This window comes from Giraffa tippelskirchi, chromosome 1 (assembly GCF_054371585.1).
Source record: "Giraffa tippelskirchi isolate mGirTip1 chromosome 1, T2T-mGirTip1v1.2.pri, whole genome shotgun sequence".
Lineage (NCBI taxonomy): Eukaryota > Metazoa > Chordata > Mammalia > Artiodactyla > Giraffidae > Giraffa > Giraffa tippelskirchi.
Genome location: NC_137275.1, coordinates 185181177 through 185209050, shown reverse-complemented (window position 1 = coordinate 185209050; position 27874 = coordinate 185181177). Strand labels below are relative to the sequence as shown.

Sequence of the window (27874 nt, the reverse complement as noted above, 5' to 3'; positions counted from 1 at the left end):
TTAGCACAGCAACACAGTTTCTTTGTATTTTGTTGTTCAAGGAGAGATTTGTCCAGGTGCAAGCTTTGCAGCACTGCAGAAAAGGGTCCCGGGTCCCAGCCCATCTCACTTCTCTTATTCCAACAGATGGAATGGAGGTGGTGTGGACTGGAGGTGCTGGAGAGGGATCAATAGTTCAGGTGGAAAGTGGGAGACAGCTTCTGGGACCACTTCTCAAGTCCCAGCCTGTTCTCATGAAGTGCCAAAATTCTTGAGCAGGAGCTCCAGTGTCATTTGTCACTGTGGTTGGGCTGGTAGGGTGGGTGGTGGAGAGGGTGCTTGCCAAAGAAGAGGCCTGTTCTGTCTTTGTAAGAGATGGAGGTAAAGAGAGAAAGAAAACACAGGGAGAAGAACACACACAACATGAGATATGGGCAAGAGAATCTCCCCTGTGCCCTCCCACTTGCCTCTGTTTCCTTCTGGATCACATCCTGCGGTGGAACAGAGGTGGAGGAAGGCAGAGGAGGGCCATTGCCATGCCTCTCTCCATCCTCACATTCCCGCGATGTCCTCAGAGCCTCTTCGTGGAAGAGCAGCTGTGGTCCACAGCCATGCCATTCCTGAACATTTCCTTCCCAGCAAGACTGCCCGTTTGGACTCAGTTTCCATCCACACCAGGGCCATGCAAGGATGAGGGGATGGAGGAGAAAGTGGGCGCCTTTTGTTCTCTGCCATTTCATTCTCAGAACTGTGCTCCCCAACTGTTACCTGCCTGGGTCTTTACTGGGACCATTTCCAAACTCTAAGGTAACGTTGCCCTGGTCCCTTAACTACTCGCTCACTCTCTGGGATGACACACATCTTTCATATCCCTGTAAGAGCCCTGGTGGCTCTCCCTGGAGATTCTGGAATCTAACCATGTTGGATTCCCAACATGACTGAATGAGAACACACGGTGTGCAGACCTCTGGGCTTAGACCTGGGCTTGTTCCCTTAAACAAGCCCCAGTCTTAGTAAGATGCAATGTCCTCTTGGTGAAGAACGGACAATAGACTTTTCTCCCTCCCCAGCCCCACCAGCTTTCATGGCCACCAATGGATTTGGTGACTTCACCTCTGAGAAAGAATAGCGTGGGTGGATAGAAGGACTGGGATAGAGGAGCTGAGGATTGCGTTTGTGTAGGAGGTGGGGGCAGCAAACACAAGATCTTATGAAAAGAACTAACAGCCCTTGAGAAGGGAAGAAACAAGACAGAAGAAAAAAACAAAAACTAGACATACCAACTTGAAAGTGAGAAATCGAAAAAAAAAACTCGAAAAGCATGGTTTGATGTGTTAACATCAGGAGAATCCTGGGAAAGAAATGCATTGGCCTCCAAGGAACACGTGGAGATAAAGCTCCTGAGCTACCATGCATGCTGTTCTGCTATGTTGCTCTGAAAAATGATTCAGGATACATTGGAATAAAAATATCTACAGAATCTTCGTCGCCCTGCCCCTTCCCACAAAAAGCAACTTCGCTCCCAAGAAGTTGGTAGCATATGAAGCAATATTGACTAAACATATTTTTAAGCACATATGTAAGATTAATTGCAAGCATGAAAATGGTGTGATTATTTAGATAAATGAAAATGGGTGAAATTTGTAGGGTACTGCAGTTTTTTTCTGGGGTGTGGAAGGGTAATTATTTTTATGTACACAATGCCTTTTGAGAAAATGTTAAAATCTCAACAAGCTTCCCTTACCTATTCCAATCAGGATACGGCCCCTGCCCCCTTTCTCTCCTTTCCTGCAGAAGAAAGGCCGGAATGGACATTGCCTGAGACAGAAGAATAGATCTGTCGGGAAAGGGGCAGGGGAAAAAAACAAGAACAAAACCCACTATCAAAATGAATGTCTAGTGAGGATGGGGAGAAAAGAAAAACTCCAGCTTCCCACGACGAAATGGGCTTTCCAGACTGGCTAAATGAAGCTCGCAGTATTAAAGGCGTAAATCAACCACGCCAATGTCTAGGTTCTACGTGGGCAGGTCTGCTTATGAGTCAGAAACTGTCCAAGAGAGCTGGCTTTCTGAAGGAGGGCCATAAATGTCCCATCCCGAGGCGACTCCCTGGAGGCCAACTGATTTGTGGCCCCGTCGGGCGGAGTTAAAGAGCCCAGGGTGGTGTGATTTTTGCTGGGCACACTACTTCAGTGCTCCCCTTTCAAAGGCAAGGCAGCCTTTGCAAAATGGGAACAGAGTCCCTTTTGAAAGTATCAACATAATCTGGGTGCTGGTGAGACCCCGGATTCTCTTCAGCTTGCCCCCACATCTGTTTCCAGCAAGTGTCACCTGTCACTGTCCCTTCCCACCCCTCCCCCTCCACCACCCCCCACTCCCATGTTTGCTGCCCCTGGTTTTTGCTATGATTGGCCCACCTCTGACATTCTGGATATCCCTATCAGTGCAGGATACGGCCCTTTCAGTACATCCTCCGCCTGACTTGGAGAGGGGGCACAGGGAGGAACTGGCAGCTGATGTCCCTTTGCTGTGCTAAGGCCATAAAAAACAGACCTGATGGGATCCTCACACAAGGTAGAAAATTGAAGATTAAGGGTCTAAGTGCCTTTCAACTCATCATTTGTGAGAATAAATGCATCTGTTTTCTTCTCAGCCTCAGTTTCTTCATCTATGCAATGGGTAGGTAGAGCCTTATGTGATCATTCAAACCCTTTTTTGTTCCACGATTCCTGAGAGTCCCATTCATGCCATTTTAGCTACGTGGACAGCTCCAAAGTAATAGAACTTCCAGGTGTTGACACCGAAAGTCACACTCAAGACAGACACCAAAATAAATACCAGTAGTGGCCTTTCCTACTCCTCAGGATGCTTCGTGTCAGCAAGACTCCATTGAAAATGACTGTCCTTCTGAGTCAAAGAGATCTGGACTTGAAGCTCTGCTCCTTACTAGCTGTGTGACCTTGGGCAACATATCTGATTTACTCCATTTACCTGATCTTAAAAATAGGGTTACAATTTGCGACCCCTGCAAAATGTGGGAAAACAGTAAGATAAAGGCCATTGAACTATCTAGCTCTAATCAACATTAGTTTCTGACCTCCTGTTCAGCATAGCATCCTTTTTCCCAAGCAGGCTATACAAATAAGTCAGCAAGGAGAAGATGAGTGCTGGGGCAGAGAGGAGTGCTAGTCAAGGTGTGTGTGAAGACTGCACCATTTTTAGGTGCCATCACCTGGTTTGTGTTGTTGGATGAGGATGATGAGATGCTCAGGATTGAGTGAGACTCCAGAAGCAGATGGTGGGCTGCATGTCCATGGTGCTATCATAGAAAAGCTGAAAAATTAGCACCTGGAGTCTGGGGGGAGGCAGAACCAAAAGGAGGATAGTTTGATGCTCACACTTGTGCTTAATCGCTCAGTCTTAAGTGTCTGACTCTTTGCAACCCCATGGACTGTAACCCACCAGGCTCCTTTGTCCATGGGATTTCCCAGATGAGAATATTGGAGTGGGTTGTCATTTCTTCCTTCAGAGGATCTTCCCAGCTCAGGGATGGAGCCCACATCTCTTGCATCTCCTGAATTGGCAGGCAAACTCTTTACTGCTGAGCTACCAGAGTTAGATGCTACCCTCACCCCCAAATAAATAATATTAGCTCTGAGTCATTTCTTCCAAGTCTCAGGTTCTCATGGGACATGAAGATGTGGCTATAGGTTTGATCTAGAACAGGGGTCCCCAACTCCTGGGCTGCAGACCAGTACCAGTCAATGGCCTGTTAGGAACCAACTGAACAGTTAGGAGGTGAGCGGTCACCTAGCCAGCAAAGTTTCATCTGTATTTACAGCCACTCCCCATTGCTCACATTACCACCTTAACCATTTCCACCCAAGGGTCCATGGAAAAATTGCCTTCCAAAAAACTGACCCCTACTGCCAGAAAAGGTTGAGGACTGCTAACCTAGAAGGGATGAGCGACCTTGATGGCAATGATATCCACTCTGAGAACCACCTGTATTCACTCATTCATTGGCCAACACTTACCAGGTTGCTCTCTTATATGAGGATAAGGCAGTAAACAACATGACAAACTGTGCTGCCTTCAAGGAGCTAAACTGCAATAAAGAGGAGATAGATCTAGAATTAAAATGCACAGTCCCTAGGTGGTGGTCAGTAGTATGAAGCAGGGAAGTAAACAGGAAGGACCTGGGAGGAGAGGGTGGGAGGGGAGAGGGGTTGTCCCTCAACCTTCAGAATTATCTGAAGATTATTATGATCCAAGAGGTAGAAAGGGGGTCACCTGACAGACCTAGCCTCCTTATAGTGGCTGATGTTAGGTGCAAAGGAATCAAGGATGCCTGGCCTCTGTCTTAACCCTCCCTTTGCAGAGAGTGGTGATGAGCAGTGAACGCCCGAGGAAGGCTGGGGTGGTCAGTCTAGTCTCAGCTCCTCTGCGTGTTGGGACCTTTTCTTCTTCCCTGCTGGTGGTGAGAGGCAGTTCTCTTGATACCTGTCCTTTCTTTCACTATCACTGATCAATCTCTTTCCATATTCCAGGCACACCTGTAAACACCAGAGATTCAGAGATAAACCTGACAGTCTTGGCACTCAGGCACCTGCCAGTTTAAGGGGAAGATGCAGGACTTGCAGCAAAGTCAGGCGTGGAACAGCAGAAGGGGAGAGATTCAGAAAAGCAAAAAGAGAAACCAAAGCATTCCTATCTGAGCGTGGCACTGAGTCTAGGCTGCTCAGGGGAAGCGAAAGGGAGGAGAATAGGACATTTCCAGAGGGAAAAGCAGCTTTGAAGTCCTGGACGATATTCAAGGAGGTAGGGGAGGTCTGCAGAAGGACTGAGGGGACTTTACCTCCAAAGGAGACTGACGCCAGTCCTCAGGAAGAGATTTGTGTATCACAAGTTTGGCGTTTATTCTGAGGACAGTGGAAAACAGAAGAACTGAGGTGTGATGGTCCACTTCTGCTCCAACGCTCACCTTCTAGAAGCACTAACAAAACCCATCAGCTTTTGGCCTCAGTTTTCTGGTGGCTTCCACAGAGAAAGCCCATGAACTTCATGGATGAGCTGGCCCAGAATCGCTTGGCAGGCCCAAGGGTAGGGGAGGAGGTGGCTTCTGCAGTCTGGACCCTGGGCTCCTAATGGAATCTTTCTGCCCTCCATCTGATGGCCTGGGGACTTTCAGGAGAAGTCCCTGAAGTTTTGGTCATGTGCCGCTACAATTTAATTACCTGCAGCACAAATGAGGAAAGACCCTACAAACACTAGAATTTATAGGCCTTTTGTGGCTATTGGTTACCTCGGATGCAATAACGAGATCATTCTTGTAGGAGAGTGGCTTCATTTTATTGGTCCCACACGAAGTTTATGCTCCTCTGTAGCTGTAGTGAGACAGGTATACTTCTATGTGTTTCTTGTTATTGTAACATATTTGCTCCCTTTTGAAGCTGGTGTGCGTGTGTGTGTGTGTGTGTGTGTGTGTGTGTGTGTGTGTGTGTGTGTGTGTGTGTGTTTGGGGAGCTAGATTGAACATGGAAGGCTATTCTGAGATCCATTTACTATAGCTATTTTCCACCCAGTCGCTTGAGACCTTCCTCACTTTGGATGGTCTCTGCTCTTTGCAGCCAGAGCTGACTAAGGGGAATTGGCAATTGCAAATTGAAGAAAAGTGGGCAAAATTCCTTCCCAGTTTTATCCTGTTCGTAGCTCTTTTTTCTCTGGAACTTCCCCAGTGAAGCACAACTTACCTGGCTGTGTATTTTAACTCCCTGTGATGTTTTGGAAACAAGCCTCTTCCCTCCTTCTCCTCACTGGCTGCTTTTTCTGCTTCTGGTTGGTTCTTTGCTGGGAGTGTGACTGGCTCCATCCATCAGCGTGGCTCTCTGTCTCCCTATATCTATAGCAACAAAACGCATCTCAGCGGTTTCCTCCTTTTGTTCCCTTTGTTTTACAGCTGCTACTTGTCGTGGAGCTCCCTTTCCCCTTCATTTAACAGGAAGGCTTTCACATTAAAGGAACATTTTAACAGTACAAACAAGAAGTAGAAATCCAGTTTACTTCTCCCCAAACTTCCCTTAAATCTCCCAACTGTTTCGGTTTGGCGTCTGCGCTGCCTACCTGGCTTGGTTCCATGCCCAGCCCCCTTCCCTCTGGTCAGTTTTGAGAACCAGAATGCAGAGGGAGGCAACAGAGGGAAAGGGTGGGGTGAGGACAGGGCATCTACCATCTATGAGCTCCTCTGCCCTGCCCTGGCCACCTTCCCCACCAGCCACCTCAGCTTGCAGGCTGGCACCAATACCCGCTCCCCAATTTTTACCCTTGCCCTGACATCATCCACAACCTCAGTGGAGGACGTTGTCCACTGGCTGCTCATTGCAAAGAAAATACACAAGACACCCCAATGAGTTGTCAGTGGAGAAGAGGTAGATTTTGCTTTTCTTGAAGATACTATTTTTCTTTCTTTTTCTATCAGACAAAACTTGGGCAAATCCACCCCATTTCTCTTTTTGCTGAAAGGAAGCATCTAGACACATACAATTATTCCTCTACCTATGTTAGCCACTGGGGTTATTTGCCCTGTCCCCCTCATCCATTTCCCCTTCTTTTAATTGCTTTACTTCTTCTGATACTAGTGTAGTAATAGTTTATCAGACAATTAGAGACAAACGGGGATCCCTGGGAGAGAGGCAGGTGGTGGCGATTTTTCTGCTGCTGCCTCCAACCGCAGCTCTATTTCTTCATTCAATGTCCCAGCTCCTGTCTGTGTGGCATCCTTGGGGTTATGTGGGGCGAGTGGGATTTGCCCCCTCTTTCTTCAGTACCAGCTTCTCTCAGGCCAGGCTTCTTGCTGAGCTGGGCTCTGATTAACTGGTGCACACGGTTGCTGCTGTATGGTGACGCCATATAGCCTTGTTCCTTGGCTGTGTTCTTTTGGAACAACCCGAACAACAGACACTTCCTGACAGAGTAGAGTCCCGCCCAGCACACTGTGGGGAAACACTGGCGAGACAGACGGTGCAGTAACTCAAAATAAAGACAGCTGTCTACCAGGAGTCAAGCACAGATCAGCAGGCACTCTGGCTCCCGGGCCTGGAGTCATCCCAGGAAGAGCTGTCATCCTGTCATGGCGTCAGTGGAAGGAAAAGTTATCTCGTTCCTTAAGAAGCTTTGACTAGCAGGACCGCTTTTTTTATAAGAAAAGGAAGAAATTTGAGCTTCCAGGATTATTGGTACTTGGTTTATTGGCTCTTCAGTTCCAATTCTGAAACTTAAAAAAAACGGAGTAATGTTATGGAATCATTAACTGTCAGGGTGAAAAGTTGCTTCTGAGAATCTGTGGTTCAAGCACTTTCAAGCCGATTCATTGGAAAAGATCCTGATGCTTGGGAAGATTGGGGGCAGGAGAAGAAGGGGGCGAAGATAAGGTGGTTGGATGGCATCACCAACTCGATGGACATGAGTTTGGGCAGACTCCAGGAGATGGTGAAGGACAGGGAAGCCTAGAGTGCTGCAGTCCGTGGGGTCTCAAAGAGTTGAACACAACTGAGTGACTGAACAGCAAAAAGGGACAGGAAATTGACTTTCCCTGGGTCACTCGTAGAATGAACATGTGACCATGTGTTACACAAATAGAGTGCTGTGTTTGGGAGACTGCAAGAGGAGGTGACAAAAAAGCAATGAGTGAGAGAGAGAGAGATACTTGGAGATGATGGACCAGTAGTGTTGATCACCAGTAACACACTCTTTGATGGCATGAATCAGTAGCATCTTAGCCAAACACCTGTGCCCCCATACTACCCTGTTGCCCAAGTACAGGACTCCCACAACCTACATCCTTGGGTCAGGGACCCTAAACCAAGCCTACCTACCTCCCCAGACCCATATCTATCAGCTTTCAGACAGGAAGTTTCCAATGCCTGAGAGGCAAAAAGAGATGATATATTCACCAAAGAAATACAAGAAAGCTCACTGTGTGAGCCTGTGATCCGATGCCCAGTACAGCAGCAGCAGCTGTGCTGAGAGATATAGCAATGGTCCTTCAGCGACAGGATCACTAGAGGACTAGAAGAAGAGGATGGGCCACAAAGCACCCTCAGGAAGGGGAAGTAGTGTCACTAGAGTCTCACAATAATGCTTGGTCAGGTCTGAGATCCATGGCTTGTTACTGGCTCCCTTGGCCTTGAATATCCTCAAAGGCAGCTGAGCCAGGGGTCCCAGCATGACAAGCTCGCACTGCTTGGGGAGAGATGGAGAGAGTCAGCCTGCTGTGTGTGTCTGCCCTCTCAACTACAAGAGAGATTAAAAGGTCGTCTTTCTTAATGACTTTGAATGCACTCAGTTTGTCGAGAGGCGGTCATGAGCACTGTGTCTGAAATGAACTCTCTCAGATGGAAAACAATTTGACCACCTGATAGTGACAGGCAGCGTCGACTTCACAGGTCCTAATGGTTCCTCTGGGGCCCTTGCTTAGGGCTGCAGTCCCCGCTTCTCCTGCCTGGAGCCTACCACTGTGTCTGACACTGAGCAGGCTCCAGTGAGATGCTGGTCCACTTGACTTCAGGGCAGAGCACGGACTGTGCCGTGGGACAATGACTGTGACTGCTTGACTTTTGTGAGCTTCTGGAGTAATCAGCCATGCTTCCACTGGTGGGCTGATTAAAATCTCAGGGTACTTTGCATTTTTCCATGACTTGGACAGAGGGTATTAATTTGGAAGAACAAATGGAAATGAGAGTGTTAGTCACTCAGTTGTGCCCAGCTATTTGTGACTGCATATAGCCCACCAGTTTCTCTGTCCTTGGGATTCTCCAGGCAGGAATACTGGAGTGAGTTGCCATTCACTTCTCTAGGGGGAGAAAATATCTTTGGAAGAACAAAGATACTCCTGTTTCCTAATGAGCCCTAATCCCTAGGGACTTAGCTGACTCCTGCCCATGGAGGGGTGGGGACCACTGTTACCCCTGAGAGAGCAAAACTGGGAAGCAGTGGCATCTCCAGGGAAAGTATTACCTTCTACCAGGTTTCCTGGCCTGTCCTGACAAGTGACAGTTTCCTTCCACTGGGCAGTGCAGAGTAAGAGACCTGGATGCCTAGGTATGGCTACTCAGATTCCTGCATTGAGCAGCTCTGGGACATGAATAGACCACTTCTGCAGTTCCTCCCAGGGATCCCGAGCTCAACTTTCTCCTGGGGGCAGCCCAGGGCACAAGCATCCCCAGATCCTTCTCTGCTGCTTCCAAGCACTGGATGCTCTCACAGTATTACAGTATCCAGAATCAGAACCAACATCCAAGGGACAGCATCAGGGGAAGAGGGGTGATGGGAAGGTTGGTCAAACTCTGAAATACTGACATGATATCAGTAATGAGGAGACCTGGCACTTTCCTGGTGCTTATGCCCTAACTTTCAAGTGCATTTGTTTTAAATCTGACTTTCAAAGCAATGCCTTTGAGGTAGGCAGAGCCGTGAGCCCCATTTTGGTGTGGAGTAAACTGAGGCTCCAGAAAAGAATAAGCATTGTTCAAAGTCATGCAACAAGGAGAAGATGGGACTGATGGCTAATGAAGGCCTCTCCAAAGGGATTCCAGGACCCCCTTGTACATCTCAGAGATGAGTCAAGTATATCCCTCCACTTGGAAAGGCCATCAAGACCACCAGTGGGAAAGGAGAAGGCTCAGAGTTCCCTAGAATTTCTAGGAAGGGTGCCCCTCCATGGCTCAGCAATGCAATAAACAGACACTCCTTCCACATGGGACCCCCTAGCCTAGAGTCTGTCTCCACATGGATGTTGGGCTTGCTGATGCTTCTCCTAAGTGTGGCAAGCTTTAGCAGTGGAACTAGGGCCAGAGATGGAGGGGGATTGATAGAGAGATTGCCTTTTCAGGAGAGAGCTGTGACAGCATTCCTGCCTGCCCTCCAGTGCTATGCCTAATAAATGAGTTAGGGTTTTTTATTTTGATGAGTTTATCTGTCCCCAGGGTTTGGTTTTGTTTGGCCTTTGAGGAGTCAGACAGTTTTCAAGCCAGAAGGACCCTGAGAGATGATCTAATCGACCCCTGATATGGCAGGTAGAGAAACTGAGACTCAGAGAAGCAAGAGGGCCCTAGCCCTCTGTGACAGGGTTCCCTGCGGGTGGGACTGCGGCTTAGAACCCCAGTCTCCTGAGGCCATGCTTTACTTTGTACCAGTTGCTTCCTGATGTGGGGAGGCAGTGCTCTCAGAGGAGGTGCCCCCTAAATCACAGGCTCATGACAGTCATGATAGATCAGAAGTAGAGTTCAGGCAGTGGCATTGGGAGGGGACTTTCTTTCTTGGGCCAGGAGCTTGCTAGGCATGGGTCACACAGCAAGATTCAGGCAGCCAGGGCCCAGGGCTCTGGGTCTTCCAAGATAGGATCATTATTCTAATTTCCTGCATCTGCCTTCCAGTAAAGTGGTGGTCTGCACATTGGAGGAGGAGCCAAAGGGTTTTTATATCTTTTCCCACTTAATTCCCTTCAACAGTCAGGTGGGTTGGTGTTACTCACCCCATTTTATAGATGAAAACCCAGCTGGGGATTCGTGATGTAATTTGTGACCAGTGACATGGCCATGCATCTTACAAGTATCACAGTTGGGAAGTGGTCTCTCTGAGGTGATCTCTGCTTTGAGATTCTTCAACTAGACCAATTTTTTTTTTAAGTCTTTATTGAATTTTGTTACAATATGGCTTCTGCTTTATGTTTTGGTTTTTTGACCATGAGGCAAGTAGGATATTAATTCCCAGACCTGAGATCGAATCTGCAACCCTTGCATTGGAAGGCAAAGTCTTAACCACTAGATCACCACAGAAGTCCCTGGACAGGTATTTTGAATCGAGTCCTTCAGCCTCCAAGCCCACCTTGTGTAACCACTGGATATCTTTGCTTTCTTTTCCTTTTCATCAAAATTGACCCAGAATAGACCTCATAAAGCTTTACTGATCACTTCCAAGGGAAGATTTTGCCTCTCACCAAGATGTGCATGCCTGCTAAGCTGCTTCAGTCATGTCCAACTCTTTATGATCCTATGGACTATAGCCCATCAGGCTCCTCTGTCCATGTGATTCTCCAGGCAAGAATACTGGAGTGGGTTGCCATGCCCTCCTCTAGGGGATCTTCCCGATTTAGCGATCAAACCTGCATCTTTTATGTCTCTTACATTAGCAGTCGAGTTCTTTACCACTAGTGCCACCTGGGAAGCCCCCCTACCAAGATACTAAGCCTTAATAACCCAAGAATTGGAATTCTTAATGGAATGTCTGTTTCCACCTATAAAAATGAGAATCACCACCACGCACAGCCTTCTCAAGAGGCTACCCCATAGCTAGCCCATCATCTTAAATCTGTCCGAGGTGCTGGTGCCCTTGGCCAGCTTTAGAGTCTGAGTCAGCTCCTTAGACCCATCTTGCAAATGTCATCTTGCACAAGAACAATAATTATCTTGTCTGTGGCCAGAGAGCTTTTAATGTCTATAGAGTGCTTAATACACTGAAACTTGGAAGTGATGATTCCCATGATAATGGATGAAGAGACTGAGATGTACTGAGACACATACCTTGCTGAAAGTCACAGGACGTGATGAGGCTGGGATGCAAACCTTTTCCTGCCTAACTCATCAGCCCCATGTGGCCTCCACTGCACCACAGCACCTTACATGTATTCACTGATCAGCAAAGTGTTGATACCAATTAATATATCAGCTTGGTCCAACAGATGCAAGGCTGTAAGACAATGGCAGATACATTGTTAAGGTGTGCTGTGAGTTGGAAGAGGGCTTCCCAGGTGGCACTAGTGCTAAAGAACCCACCTTCCAATGCAGGAGATGTAAGATGCATGGGTTTGATCCCTGGGTTGGGAAGATCCCCTGGAGGAGGGCATGGCAACCCACTCCAGTATTCTTGCTTGGAGAGTCCCACTGAACAGACAAGCCTGGTGGGCTATAGTCCATAGGGTCACAAAGAGTTGGACATGATGAAGTGACAGTACACACACACACACACACATACACACAAGAGTTGGAAGAAGAGGGAATCAAAGGGGAAAGTGAAACATGGTCCGTGAGGAGTAAATAAGGGTGAGCATGTGGGGAACAGAGTTTGGCAAGATGTCAATCTCAGCAGGCTACAGAGAAGAGCTCTATCTCCCCCAGGGCACAGATGCTGCTTTGTCCATCCTTGTCAGCAGCAGTGGCCAACACATAAACAGATAGGGTTTCTCCTTCATTTTTTCAACTCCACCTCCTTTAGAAAATGAACCACTTTATGCCATATACTAGGGAAGAGCATTTCAGAGAGATAAAGTGACAGACAGGGCTAGTCTAAGTCTTAACAATCCAAGGGCTGAAATTTTTAATGGAATGTCTGTTTCCATTAAGACCTACAGTTGACACAACTATTCTCTCCTCTCTACTCAGGAACATCTCCCTATTTTTCGTCTGAACATCTGTAATGAGTGTACACAGCCCAAATTCTATATCACTCCCTCCTGTATGAAACAGTGTACACAACTGGATCACAAGCATAGGAATTATAGGCCCTGGAAAAAATATGGATGAAAGATATGAAAATGATGATGATCATGACAGGCTGCCTGGGAGTTAGTGGCCGGTTTAGTTCAAGCTTTGCCATCAGTTTTCTCTTATAGATCCTTAAGTTTCTGTGCCTCAGTTTCCATACCTGTGATCTGGAAATAACAATATCTATTTATCAAGTCAGCTATGAGGTTTAAATGAAGTCAACTATGAAAATTCTATGTGTATGCTATGTCACTTCAGTCAAGCCTGGTTCTTTCTGACCCTATGGACTGTAGCCCACCAGACTCCTTTGTTCATGTGATTCTCCAGGCAAGAATACTGGAATGGGTTGTCATGCCCTCCTTCAGGGGATCTTCCTGACCCAGGGATCAAACCCACATTTCTTGCATCTCTTGCACTGCCAAGTGGGTTCTTTACCACTAGCACTGCCTGGGAAGCCCCAACATGTTAACGTCAGTGGATTTGGGAATCCAAGGGGCACATGCAGAACCATTCCTCAGAGAAAACTGAAGAATAACTGTAAAATCTCAAAGAAAACATGAGTATATGTATTCACAAACTTGGTGAAAAATCTAACTTATTAATGTTTCAATGTAGACTACTTGCCTCAAAATTCCATGCTTTTTATACATGAAAATCATTGCCTCTGTTTCCTTATCCGTTGTATGAAAACACTGTGTTGCCTAAGTCATAGGGTGCTTGTGGGATGAGATGAGAAAAGCTCATGAAGATATTTTGTTATTAGAAAATGTCTAAAACTCTGCCCTGAACAGAATTTGCTCCTTAAGCAGCAACTATTATTATGATCATTAATAAAAACAACCTGGTGTACAACTATCCATTTTTATTGCTTCTTCTTCAGAAGCTGTATTTGCTTCTCTGCAAAGCTGCTAGCTTTGTGGAACCTATGTATGGAGTGCTGATCTGTGGCATTGATTCCCCTGGAAAATGACCTGTCTCAGCAGAACCTAGTCTCCTGCAAGTTCTGGGATGGAGTCTCCTGGACTAATAGCCCTTGAGAATACACTCAAAGCCTAGCGCACTTTCTTTCCCAACCACTGTTCTCAACAAGCTCAATCCATCCATGAATGGACAAGTGTTTATCGAGCAATCGCTTCTGTTGAAGTGCCTGCAAACCCTCATCCAGGGCAGGCCTTCAAGAGCTTGAAGAACCAACGGGTAAATACCTAGGGCTTCCCTGATGACACAGACAGTAAAGAGTCTGACTGCAATGCAGGAAACCAGGTTCAATCTCTGGGTCAGGAAGATCCCCTGCAGAAGGGAATGGCTTCCCACTCTAGTATTCTTGCTTGGGAGAATTCCGTAGAGGAGCCTGGTAGGCTACAGTTTGTAGGGTTGCAGATTCGGACACAATTGAAGTGACTAACACATGCAAATACATAGATCTCTGGAAAGAAGTACTGTGGTTGACTCAGAAGACCTTTTTCTAGGCAGAGACCCTGCTGGGAAAGTTGTACCACGACTTGCCCAGGGCCATCAAAGCTAGTCACGGTCAGAGCTCTCTGCTCTCAGTTTAAATTCTATCCTTACACTTGACCTTAGACCCCATTCCTTTGTTCTTAAGCCTTCTGGAGGATGTGTCTCCTTCTGGCCCAATTGCAAGTTCCTTGAGGTGTGTGTGTGCTCAATCACTAGGTCATATCCAACTGTTTGCTACCCCATGGACTGCAGCCCACCAGGCTCCTCTATCCATAGGATTCTCCAGGCCAGAATACTGAAGTGAGTTGCCATTTCCTTCTTCAGGGGATCTTCCCGACCCAGGGATTAAACCTGTGTCTCCTGCATTGGCAGGCGGGTTCTTTACCACTGCACCACCTGGACAGGACTGCATATGAGGTAATATGCTGTCTCTGATAAACACCATAAACTGTCTATCAAGTGCTAAGTCCAAGTATTTTCCCATTTTTAAAATCCACAGTAGACTACTTAAGTCTTTAGCACATAGACTATGCTGTGACTTTGGGCAACTGATTTTGCTGTGGATTTTAAATTCGTCATTTGAAAAATGAGAGGGAAAGGCAATCTCAAGCTTTCTTAGAGTTCTGAAATTCTAAGTTCTGTATCAAATTTGGCAAATGATGCATACTTCACCACTACAAGGCCAATGGTGATTTTCTTATTAGTCCTAACACTGATTCCCAGTAAATTCAGTTTCAACCATAATCCTCCTCAGCATGGGCAACCACCACTAGTTGTGTATGTGTGGAACCATTTTGTCATGCAAGCTCCCAAAGCTTTCTCCACTGCAACATCACATTTGCTCCTTTTTTTCCACCCAAAACCTATCCTTCTGGCCTTTCTGCTATTCCTTTCTCTTACCTTCTTCATAGCTCAATAAATGCTACAGTCCAATTCCTTCATGCAAAACAGAATTGATTTTAAACATTAACTTACTTGGAAGTGACTCAATTTGTCAGATGGAATTTGTCTTGTAAAAAAAAATCCTATAGAAAATATTTATAGCATATAACCAATAGAAGACAAGTATCTTAGATGTATAAGTAAGTCCTAAAATTCAACAAATAAAAAGATAGACAACCCAAAATTCAAAAATGGAAAATGACATAGACACATAGTGAAACAAAATATACAAATGTATAATAAACATTATTAAAAAGATAGCTCACCTATTAAATAATCTGTCTGCAATGCAGGAGACCCGGTTCGATTCCTATCCTGGAACAGGGATAGAAACAGGGATAGGCTACCCACTCCAGTATTCTTGGGCTTCCCTGGTGACTCAGACAATAAAGAATCTGTCTGCAATGCAGGAGACCTGGGTTTGATCCCTGGGTTGGGAAGATTCCCTGAAGGAGGGCATGGCAATCCACTTCAGTATTCTTGCCTGTAGAATCCCCATGGACAGGAGAGCCTAGCGGGCTACAGTCAAAAATAGTCAGACACAACTGAGTGACTAAGCACAACATAGAACAGAAAGATACTCAGGGACTTCCCCAGTGGTTGAGTGGTTAAGAATACACCTTGCAATACAGGGGACATCAGTTTGACCCCTGGTGCAGGAAGATCCCACCTGCCACAAGGCAATTGAACCTGCGAGCCACAACTACTGAAGCCTACATGCCATAGGGTCCATGCTCTGCAGCTAAAGAAGCCAGTGCAATGAGAAGTCCTTGCACCATAATTACAGAGTAGCTCCAAACTCTCTGTAACTAGGGAAAGCAACGAAGACACAGCACAGCCAAAAATTAAATAAATAAATATTTTGAAAAAGATACTCAGTCTAATGTTGCTCAGTCATGTCTGACTTTGCGACCTCATGGACTATAGAGTCCATGGAATTCTCCAGGCCAGAATTCTGGAGCAGGTAGCCTTTCCCTTCTCCAGGGGATCGTCCAAATCCAGGAATTGAACCCAGGTCTCCGACTTTGCAGGTGGATTCTTCACCAGATGAGCCACGAGGGAAGCCTAAGAATACTGGAGTGGGTAGCCTACCCTTTCTCCAGTGGATCTTCCCAATCCAGGAATTGAACCAGGGTCTCCTGCATTGCAGGTGGATTCTTTACCAACTGAGCTATCAGGGAAGCCCCAATTAAGCAAAGGAAAATGCAAATTTAAAAGATAAGGAGATAGTTCTCGTTCACTAGAATATCTAAGATTTTAATACCAAATGTTAGTGAGGATGTGAAGCAACTGGGACTCCCATATATTGATGATAAAGTTCAAAATAGCACAAACACTTTGGGAAATAGTTCTGAGTTTTTTATAAAGTTAATTATACACCTCATCTATAACTCAAAAATTCCATTCTTAGGTATTTATCTAAGTGAAAATATATGTTTACAAAAAGATTTGAATACAAATGTTTATAGCAGCCTAATTCACATAGCTCCAAATGAGAAACAACTCAAATGTCTGTCAACAGGTGAATGGATAAACACATTTTCAGCTGTAGACAATGGATTACTCCTGGGCCATAAAAAGGAGCAAACTACACAATATGTAGTGACAATGTGGATAAATCTCAAAATGTGACGCTGAGCTAAATAAGCCAGACACAAAAGAACACATACTATAAATGATCTCATTTATATGAAGCTCTAAAATAGTAAAGCTAACCTGTGGTTCTAGAAATAGATCAATGGTTATATTGAATTAGTAGGGGGCAAAGGTTAACTGCAAATGAGTATAACTTTCTAGGATGATATAATGTTTTATACCTTCATTGGGGCAATAGCTATTCAGAAGTATACATTTGTCAAAGGTCATCAAATTTCCTATTTTAAATGGTACACAGTTTATGTAAATTATATCTCAGTGGAATTGATATAAAAAACAACAATAATAACCACAAGGAAATAACAATACATATCCACCATAATGACTAAAATGTACAAGATTGATAATTTCAAGTTTTGATGCAGTTGAGAAACAGCAAGAACTCTCATCCAGTGCTGGGGGAAATGTAAGTTGGTGTCCACTTTGGAAAACATATTGTTTGGTAGTGTGTGAACATATATACACCCTATGACTCAGCAATCCCACTTGTAGGTATGTACCCATCAGAAATGTGTATACATGTTCACCAAAAAATATATTTGTACAAGAATATTTATACCATCACTGCTTTTCATAAGTATGAACTAGAAATAATCCTAAAGTCCATTAACAATAGAATGAGTAAATAAGTGGTGGTATGAACTTACAGTGGAATAGTATACAGCAGTGGAAACGAATGAACTACTGTTATAAGGAACAAGAATACATTTTTAAACATAGTGTTGAAACAGTCAATGAAGACAAACAAAGGGGGATGTACTGCACTGATACTGTAGTAGTGATGATCTCTGGAAAGGAGACAGGGTAATGATCAGAAGGGAACATAAAGGAGTTTCTGGGGTGATGAGACTGTTCTACTTGATGTGCATGGTGCTTAATGGATTACTAACTTTGTGATAGTTCATCAAGCTAAATACTTTCACGTTACCACTTTGTGGGATACATAATTAAAAATATATATTTATTTTAAAAAACAAGCAAACAAACAGGAGGCCCAATAAGGAGGAGCTGAAGTTAACCTTCAGAGATAATGAGGATTTTTAGATACTATGAATCTGAAAGACTATTTTGTGTACCAGAAGAGGGGAAGTTTTGGAGGAAGAGAGTTGTCTTTCTCATCATCCACTAAATCATACCTAGTAGACAAGAGTCCTAACAGCCGAATAATACCAAGCTCCCCGTCTTTTTTATTACCCTTCTATTTTAGTAACTAACAAAATCTCTATATCCTTACCACTTCAGAGCTCCAGTAAGAGTTTTACTACTGAGAAGTGGTCCCTAGGGTCCTTGTGCCCTGATTCACATGGAGGTGATGGACCTGAAATTCACTAGTCTCTTTGTGGCTAGTTCAGGTTGATAAATAACCACAAGGCAGTTTTCCTTTCAACAGAGCATTGCATAAATAGATGTAGCAAAAATTCTACTTCCTTTTCATGGCTGAAGCAAAGGCAAGGAGCAGCTGTCTGTGAAGTGAGCTCTACTCACTAGCTATAAGCACCACCAGCATCTTTAGAAAGCAGGCCACCCTGCTATGGTCTAGAAGGAACATTCTTCTCATTCCCACTGCATGATCATATTCTCATTGGCTGCATCAATAAACTAATTGTTCTAAGCTCAGAATGGAACCTGTTGGATTATCAGCTTGATAGTGAACATATCTCCATGGTTCCAAATATGGGCTATGCAGATTTTAAATTCTGTGAGGGCTACAGCTCTCTTGCTCACCATGCATTTCTAACAAATGATTCATATTAGTTTTCAACATTTGCTGAATAATAATAAATAATAATAATATAATGGATAAGAAAAAGTTGTTTACCAAGTCATGGTCTTACAAAGGACCAAAGTCCTGTCTGCTTGGGGAGACTCTTGTCTGTCTCTGGGTAGACACCTCTCAGACCTTAGTCTCTCACTAACCTGACAACTCAAGTTACTTAGTTGGCTTTCTGAAACTAACAAATAAGACTCAGACCCATCACTCCGTAGTTCTCTTCCTCCTGCCTTTACCATCATCAGATTTAATAGAAGGAGCAGAACAGTCATGGATGACTTGATATCCACTGCATCTGACTGCTTTTGCATCCTTGTGATACAAAGTAATCCATCTAAGTTCATGAGTGCTGTGACAAAGAGTTCTGTTCTCTCTATCCCCAACCCCTCCCTCAAAGCAATTAAATTAATACTTGCCAGTTGCTCCTGAGTTTATAAATCTCTGCAAGATGAATGTAAGAGACTGGATGATGGGGTAGAGGCTATATTTTTAGCTGATTTTTCCCCTTTTCCTTTTTCTAAGAGCAGTACAAGCGCTACAGTAATGCACCGTTTGATATTTTAGCATTTCAGATATTTTACAGTAAATTACTTCAGTTTATGGCACTTTGCTTCCTTATATAATTGTTATAAATAACTTTCAAATGACATAAAAGCCATAAACATTGCAAAACTGAAAAGTAAATTATAGACATTTCAGTGCGTACAAGTAGGAACTCAAACACGTTAAGGCAAGTGAGGAAGGTAGGTTTGTTTGTTCTCTCCTTCCTTAACCATCCATCTCATATTTCCACAATAAATAATCTGCAGTAAATAAATGCCAAAGAGCAGGAGGGATCCTCTGCCTGCTTTCATAAAGACTCAATGGGCCTCCTGGTGCTGTCTGGCTCCACAGTCGAGGAGTTGGAGGTCCAGGTTGGACAGTTTGCCTTTAAGGACATTTATGACTGCTAAGAGGATTAGCTGGAGACAGGTTGGAGACCAGGGAGAGGGCTGTACCTGGCAAACCCTCAGTCTACACTGTGCTCTGCAAGACGACATAGATGGTGTTTACAAGGCTTTAAAGTGAAAGTGAAGTTGCTCAGTCATGTCCGACTCTTTGCAACTCCATGGACTGTAGCCTACCAGGCTCCTCTGTCCATGGGATTTTCCAGGCAAGAGTATTGGAGTGGGTTGCCATTTCCTTCTCCAGGGGATCTTCTTGACCCAGGGATCAAACACGGGTCTCCAGCATTGTAGGCAGACGCTTTACTGTCTGAGTCACCAGGAAAGTCCTTGCAAGGCTTTACTGAACTTCAAATTCATCCACAGGTCATCCTCATTATAATAGCTTCCATTTATTGTGTGCCTACTGTCTGTGTGATGTCAGGCACTTTATAAACATTTTGTTTTTCATTCAATCCATCACTGGAATCCATCACAATAGAATCTACCACATTGAATCCATCACAAGAAAGCTATGTGATGGGGTGAAGGAGAAGTAGGTGAGTCAGGGTTTAAGGAGGGGTTTAGGGATGTTTTATCTGGCCCTCACTTTCAAAAAGGGCCATTAGCATTGCCAAATGTTACCCTGTATGTCTGTATGTATTTAAAATAATAGTTTATTGAATGTGAACATTTAAAATATGTTCTGATGGTTGTGAGGCTTGTTTTGGCATTTCTTCACTTGTTTAATGAACCAGGAGACTCAAGAATGGTAGTGATTTGTGCTGGTCTCAAATTCTGAGAAAGTAAAAGTGTGAGTTGCTCAGTCATGTCCAACTCTTTGCAACCCCATGTAATGTAGCCCACCAAGCTCTTCTGACCATGGAATTTTTCTGGCAAGAAAACTGGAGTGGATGCCATTCCCTTCTCCAGGGGATCTTCCTGACCCAGGGATCAAACCAGAGTCTCCTACATTGCAGGCTGATTCTTTACCCAAGCCCCAAATTCTGGGAGATCTTGATTATTATCATTTTATAGGTGAGAGAGCACTAGGGCTCAGGGAAGTTAAATCCCTTGTCAGTGATTCAAAGAGCTGAGGAGGGAAGGGTATCAACAGTGCTTTTTGTTTACCTGAAAGGTCTGTGATTTTTTCTCTGCCGTGTGAGCTTCAGGAGAAATTTTCAGAGTTAGCTCCTGAACAGGTTCCCTTTATGTGGTGGGGCAGGGTGTCTGGGTTGTCTTGACCACTGGAGTCAGGGTACTTGGTGGGATAGTCTTAACACTTCAGTTAGTTTAGTCTGCATCCAATTTGGTTTAGTTATTGATACATTGTAGTATCAGGGAAATCTCATTGTCTCTGCCCAAAACCCACAGGAAGAATGAACATTTCTTGCAATCTCCAGCAATGGGTCAATATACCAATTGACTTCACAAGACTAGAGCCAGAAGCAGCCCATAAAAATAGTCATTTTGCTCCCTGGCTATTGGTTGATATTTAAGAGAATATCATGAACGTTTGGGGCTTCCCTGGTGGCTCAGATGGTAAAGAATCTGTCTGAAATGCAGGAGACCTGGGTTTACCCTGTTCCTGGAAAGACTGAGGGCAGGAGGAGAAGGAGCCAACAGAGGATGAGATTGTTGGATAGTATCACTGAATCAATGGTCATGAGTTTGAATAAACTCCGCAAGATAGTGAAGGACAAGGGAAGCCTGGTGTCCTGCAGTCCATGGGGTTGCAAAGAGTTGGACACAACTTAGTGACTGAACAACAGCAACATGAATGGCCATGATTCTAACCTGGGTGGAATTTAAAGATTATTAAGCACCCTATTCTGCTCAAAAATATTCACTCTTTTATTTCTTTGGATGACTTTGTGGTTTTCCAGGGTTCTTATTCATTGAAAGGAGAAAGAATACTTTAAAACTCTTATCAGCTAACAATTACTGGGCAGCTGTGACAACTGGCTTGTAAGTGGGTGCTGGTTGGAAGCAATTCTGTGTGACATGACAAAGATCTAAGGATCTCTACAAGGGCAAAGATTCTGTGAGGCAAAGCAGCCCTGTGAGGGTGATGTGAAGGCCAAAACCCAACAGAAGAATACCTGAAGACCCTAGCAAAGAAATAGATGAGGGGGAACAGGAGACAAAAATTAACACCAGATCAAACCATACCACACCACACCACAACACATAATACTATGCCACAACACAATGCACAATACCACACCACACCATAACACAACACACAATAATATGCCACACTACAACATAACACAACATCACACCCCAGGACACCACATCACACCTTACTGCACCACACCACTGGATGCTGTTGAATGACTACCCTCTTTCTGTGTAACCAGATTAAAATTCTATATTAATTTCCCATGCCTACAATAATTTGGGAGACTTTTCAAAAAGAAAGATTATTGGTTCAATACTCTTATGCATGCTGTGTATTGGAAGGAAGCATGTATTGCTTCCTTGAAATCTTCCAGCCTCATAAAAAGGTTCTGGTACAAGGTGGGGAGATACAGTCATAGATCTCCTTGCTCAGACTTCCTTTCTCCTCAATGGCTCCGTGAAACACTATTTGAAACATGTTCCAAGGCAACATGTTGAACTTTGATGATGATGACAATGGTGATGATGACCTGTGTGTTGTCAGTAATGCAAGGTTTGGTTCTATATAAATGGCTCTGCTGATAGAATTCCTAGAGGTGGGCTGGGGGCCTGAGGCAGATAGATGCTACAGACGGTAAGAAATGTTCATCACAAGTTTCTGTTGAGGTGAGGATGCACAGGGAAGGAAGCCAGTCTGCTGAGGTAGCAACTTTGAGATACTGAATCAGTCCCATCTTTCTTGATTTCCTTGACTTCTGCTAAAGATTTAGCAAAAATTTAGAAATCGAACTTAAACCTCTACACCACTTCCACCATTTATTTATCTCAGATTGTGTCTGGAACCAAGCTGTCTCTTCCAGAGTAAAAGGGAAGCTTGGCAGTAGCCCCAACAAAGCTACTGTGCACTGTGAGCTTATAAATGTCCCTCATCTGAACTGCTACTTCTAGAGCCTGTCTCCTCTACGATGTGCTGTTTTTGATGTTCCCTCAGGGTTTCCCTGGTGGCTCAGATGGTAAAGAAACTACCTGCAATGCAAGAGACCCAGGGTTCGATCCCTGGGTCGGGAAGATCCCCTGGAGAAGGAAATGGCAATTTTCCAGTATTTATGTCTGTAAAATTCCATGGATGGAGGAACTTGGCAAGCTATACAGTCCATGGGGACACAAAGAGTCAGACACAACTGAGCAACTAACACTTTCACTTTTCATCCTACGCTGCCTCCAGTATGAACCTGTGGGACCAGACTCTGTTCTTGGGATGTGCCTAAGTCAATTTAACCCCCAAATGCCATTGTCACCAGGGTAAGGTTCCCTCTCCACAGAGACTTGCAATCCCAGCCAAGGGGCCCTGTCTTGGCTCCATTTGTCTGAGGCCACATGGGCCCTTTTTTAACAGCCTGCCAGCTTTTAAATTGTGTTGTCATTTCTTTCTTTATGGGGAAAAAAAGAAAATTGTTACCGTTTAATTTATTTGCACAAATGCTGGGGAAAAAAAGCAGCCATGCCACTCCCAGCACAGAGGACAGACGTAGAGAGGCACGGGGACTCTGGGCAGTGAGTGGGTTGTGTGAGGATTTGCCTGCAGTGTGTTCAGCTTAGCCTCAACTCACCCAAGCTTGCCCTGAAAGGCAGCACAACCACAACTCCTTTGTTTCTTCTCTGAAACCTCCTCACATCTCTAAAATCCTTAGGACAGATGAAAAATGGAAACAAACAATAGCACAACCTATCCTGATTAATGTGAAAAGAATAACCTCAGCCTTGTCCATTTCATACTGTAGACCTTTTCACAAAATCTTGATCGAATGCCATCTTGTTTCTGACAGCAGCCTCCCTTTAACATGAAGTTCCCAGTGAACTTTGTATGTGCTATTTTGAAGAAAATGAGATTTTAATATGAAGTAATAACAACAATGATGGAAATAAGCCAAATAGGCAAACTTGTAAAAATTTAACTTTTTCTACTCAACAAATCTTCAAATATTTAGAAATGAATGTGTATGTATGTGTGTGTATGTATATATGTGTATATATATATATACATATATATATATGTATATATTCCATCTGAGTTTTCTTTTCTGTAAGTTAAACATTCCCAATCTCTCATATCAGACTTCACTATATACTTTATAATATACATTTGTTTATCTCTACTCCTCCTAAAATGAGGCCTCATAGAACAACACAGATATAGTCTGACCATTATTGTAAATCTGGATTTTTATCTCCCTTTTTTAAACACTACTTTTCTATTATATTAATAGCAATACAATGTTTATTAGCTATTGTCAGTACTGTCAAAGTCAGATAACCTCCACCAAAAAGTTAAGGATATTTCTAGTATATTAAGCAAAGTTTTATTTGTTTATTTGGGAGGAAGAGGGGCAAGCTTCTATAAACTTTCTCTTTATTTTACAAAAATGATGTGGAAAGGCAGCTTATGAAGGGAGGATGGCATGAAGTGTGTCTATATTCACCCCCTGACACACATGTCTTCATCTATTCTCCTTCAATCTCTGTTATGGACAGTCAGCATTTTCTCAATCTTACCTAAACTAATATGAAAATGCAGCATCAAAAACCTCATTCCAATCAGGTTGTTTTCTTGAGACCACTCCTTGTGAGAGGCCTCCACTTCCGGGGACTATCAGATGGGAAACAATCATTATCTTTTATTGCCAAAGACTTGATATTTGATATAAAAAAGTAGAGTCTCTCTTGTCATTGATTGCAGGATTGAGACAAGATGCTACCCTTCCCCTTCTCCAGGCCTAGTTTTCCCATCTGTAAAATGGGAGAACTAATCTCCAGCCCTCCACCAGTGCTGTACAATAGAATGTTCTTCAATGGTGGAAATATTCTATATGTATTGTCCAATATGGTAGCCATCGGCCCTATGTGACTATTGAGCATTTCTAATGTCATCAGTGTGACTAAAATATTTAATTTTAATTTAATTCATTTTGATTGAATAGCCACATGTAACCAGTGGCTACCATATGGATTGGCACAAATCTAGATCTACTTGTATAACACAGTAAGTAGATTGAACGTGTAAGGGTTAGAGTTAGGATATTTCCTGACATAGGATTGGTTTAGAGATTCAGCTGGATCAAGAAGTAGTATGATCTCATTTCCATCCATCACTTGATTCCATATGAGGAGCTCTTGACTTTGAAGGAGTAAGGTTCTACTCTGGCATCCATCCCTAACTGGCTCTGAATGCAACATCTTCTCTCTGGACTATATTTCCTTCTTCTATAAAGCTGGAGGATCCAAGGCTTCCCAACTCCAACTAGCTCTGGACCCTCAGAATACATGGATAAGAGAGGGATAGGCCTTTGGAAAAGACATGCTGTCTTTTCTATGTGACAGCTGCCACCTGTGAATCTATTACCACAGGAGGGACAACACCAGAGGAAAAGAGGGGAAGTAACAGATGATCAGAGAAGGAACAGTCCATGAGATCCCTGGACAGAACATGAGTGGCCTCCCTCCATCCTTGACTCTTTCAGTGACTAGGGCCCATGCTCTGTCTGAACTAGCAGGACCCCAAGAGATAGTCTATGTCAGGTGTTTATCTGATAGTGTCTTGGGATACCAACTGGCAGTGCTTCCTTTGGTTGGGGGGGGGCAGTGGGAAAGGAAGTCCTCTCATCTATAGAAGAACAATATTTTGCCTCTAGAATTCTTTATACTTTTATAGCCTCCCTTGTCCCCTCTCTTATCAAATGAAATCATGGCCTCACAGCCACCTGGTGAGCAGCTATTGATACCCCATCTTCAGATAAAGCAGTTACACACAAAGGGATAGAGCCTTAGCCAGTGTCATGAAACTGGCTAATACAGAGATAGGTTTAGCCCCCAAGCACCCAGTACTCACAGGGCAGCCTTCCTGCTCTATGTCACCGGTGGTGCCTAGAGGCGAGTTTGTTGGTGGCTCTGCAAGGTTGAGGGACCAACCCACCCAGCTTGAACTTAAGAGGAAGCCAGACATGGACTAAAAAAACACACGTTCGTGATGCCCTGGGTAAGACCTGAGCATAGTTATACTTAGGACGGAGTTAGGAGAGGAACAAAATGCTTAGCTGCACTTTAGGGAACTAGCAGAGTTTTTATGCCAACACTCTATGGAACTAGGGCAGAGAGGGTCCTCTATTCCCTTGCCACAGCCCATACTGTGGGCAGCCTGGATGAGTCTAACTAAGCATCCCATCTCCAGAGCTGCTTCTCCAGTTCCCAGCCTGGCCCCACTAATGGCTGGAGTCTACACTGTCTGAATCAGCAGCACATGCTAGATGCACTCCCTGGGGCTTCTGATACTAATGGCTTCAGATTCAGTTCCAGAATCTGGCCCCGGGGGGAGTTTCATTCTTGCTGTGCTGGGCCTGGGTATCTCTTGGGCAGATTAGTTTTTGTTGGGGCAGGTACAGCACCATTTCCATTAAGTACCATAATGCAGACATCATTATCGGCAAGTGCCCTGACCTCTCCTTCGCTAATGAGTAGCTATTGATATGCAAGTCATGTAAGCATTTTCCCCTTCTGGACCTTCTTTCTCCTGCATCCCCACCACCACCACCCCTCACAGTCCATCTCCCACACCCTTCCTTCTCCTTGCTGTCCAACCTGAGCCAGGACACAAGAGAGTTTGAAAAGAGAATGTCCGAGTCACTTAAGATTCCTGGAATGATAAAAAAAAAAAAGAGAGAAAGAAAGCCACTGACTCAGGAGTCAGGAAACAAGGATCTCTTCTCAGGGGATGTGGAACAAGACACTTCATCTTCTTGGGCTTTTTTTGCTCATTATTCAAATGGGTTTAATAATGCCTGCCCTACCTACCTCGCAGGGACATTGTAAGGATGAAATGAGATTAAAGATATAAAAACTTTGAAGGGTTAAAGGCTCTATAGCATTGAAAAGATTGCTTTTAAGCCAAGTGTAAAGGAGCTCAGGATTTAAAGGGAACACTGGTGGTAAAAAGGAGAGGGAGAGTTTTCTACATTTCTGGAAATGGAAATAATAGTAATCTTCCAAATAATAGCAATAAAATAAGCCTCTGTTTACCAGCATTTCACTTCTTGGTGCCTCCATGTAGAGATAGGATGATCAGGTGAAAACATGGCTTGGTTTTTCTTGCTCAGATGGGTCACTTAAAGAAAAGCCTTCTTCTATGCTCCCTCTTTGACAAGTAGGATGTCTGGCAAACAGGATCTGGCACAAGGACCAGGTTCACTTGCTCTCAAAATGTAGTCCAAGAGCCAAAGGGGCTGATCCAAGTAAGAAGTGGTATCCTAAGGACCCAGAGTCAGGCAGGGCTTCCAATTGATAATTTGGTAATTTGAAAGACTCATGTAAAGAGGGGACTGAAGATTCAAGGACATAGCTCAGAAATAAGGAAGCCAGAAAACAGAGTCTGACCCAGGGAAATTTGGGTGCAGTGGTTTTCATGGAATGTTGAGAACTTTGATTGGGTGAAAAGAGAATCCCCAGGCTCCCAAAGACAAACTTTGTAGCTGGGAGCATGCTTGTTTGAAGATTATTGTGGAGATGTGGGAAGGTCCCTTGCCACTGACTCACTCTTTCTAGGGCTGGAACTTGGAAATCAAGGAGAGGAAGAGGAGGATTCTACAGAGAAGACACCATGGCAGAGAAGAAACTAAGAGAGGAATGTAGGTCAGAATCAGCCATCCTAGATATTTGTCAAGAACACCAGAGAGCCTCAGTCTTGGGAGGTGTGGGAGGATTGTTAACTTTCATGAGACTTCAACTTTCACATTAAGTATAGCTAGTAACCATCAACTTTGCACCTTCTATGTTCCAACATGGTACCAGGAGCTGTGGGGAATGCAGAGATAAGTAAATGACAAAATCTGCCCTCAAGGAGCTTATGAAATATTTGAAAAAATTAGAAAACATTTACTACAGAGACAAAATACTGTTACAATGACCCATGAAATATCATCCAAGGAAATAATCAATATGAGAAATCCTTGTGAGTTGCAACAGTCCAGTAAAGATTTCTTGAATAACTTGAGTAAGGTTTAGAGTCAAATCTTTTGGTAAAAGTGATATGAACAAGGAAGTACAGGTCAGGGTGAATTTTAGTGATAGAGGAATAAATGAAACTAGATGATTTCCTATTTCTTTTTCTTCTTCTCTTCCTCTCTCTTTCTCATCCTCTTCTTCTCTTGATACCACGCAACATCATCTAAGTCTCCTCTAAGTCCATTAGGATTTGATTTCCCCTTTCCATCACTTTTAGCATCAAGTCCCATTCATTCACTGCCCAACTCACTCATCAACCCTTGTTTCAGCCCCATCACAGCTCCCCAGCACTAGGTTATCCCACTGTTACCTGCTCAGCAGCTGGGAGCCATCACACTGCCATTCATATCTCCCACCTGACTGCACTCTGCATTCTGTACGCAGCACCACTGGCACTTAACAAAGGTTCAATATGATGCGTTACCCTCTTC

The 27874-nt window shown here is 44.1% G+C and overlaps 1 long non-coding RNA gene across 1 annotated transcript; it reads right to left on the bottom strand.

Annotated features, from left to right (window-relative positions):
• On the bottom strand, nucleotides 1-27807 carry LOC145538607 (uncharacterized). Its single transcript, XR_014077082.1, has 8 exons — nucleotides 27754-27807; nucleotides 5733-5881; nucleotides 5285-5366; nucleotides 4838-4901; nucleotides 4282-4535; nucleotides 4017-4087; nucleotides 1724-1816; nucleotides 1-343 (listed from the first exon to the last, which is right to left on the bottom strand). It is a non-coding gene; the product is annotated as an uncharacterized LOC145538607 (long non-coding RNA).
• Nucleotides 27808-27874: the final 67 nt, after the last annotated feature.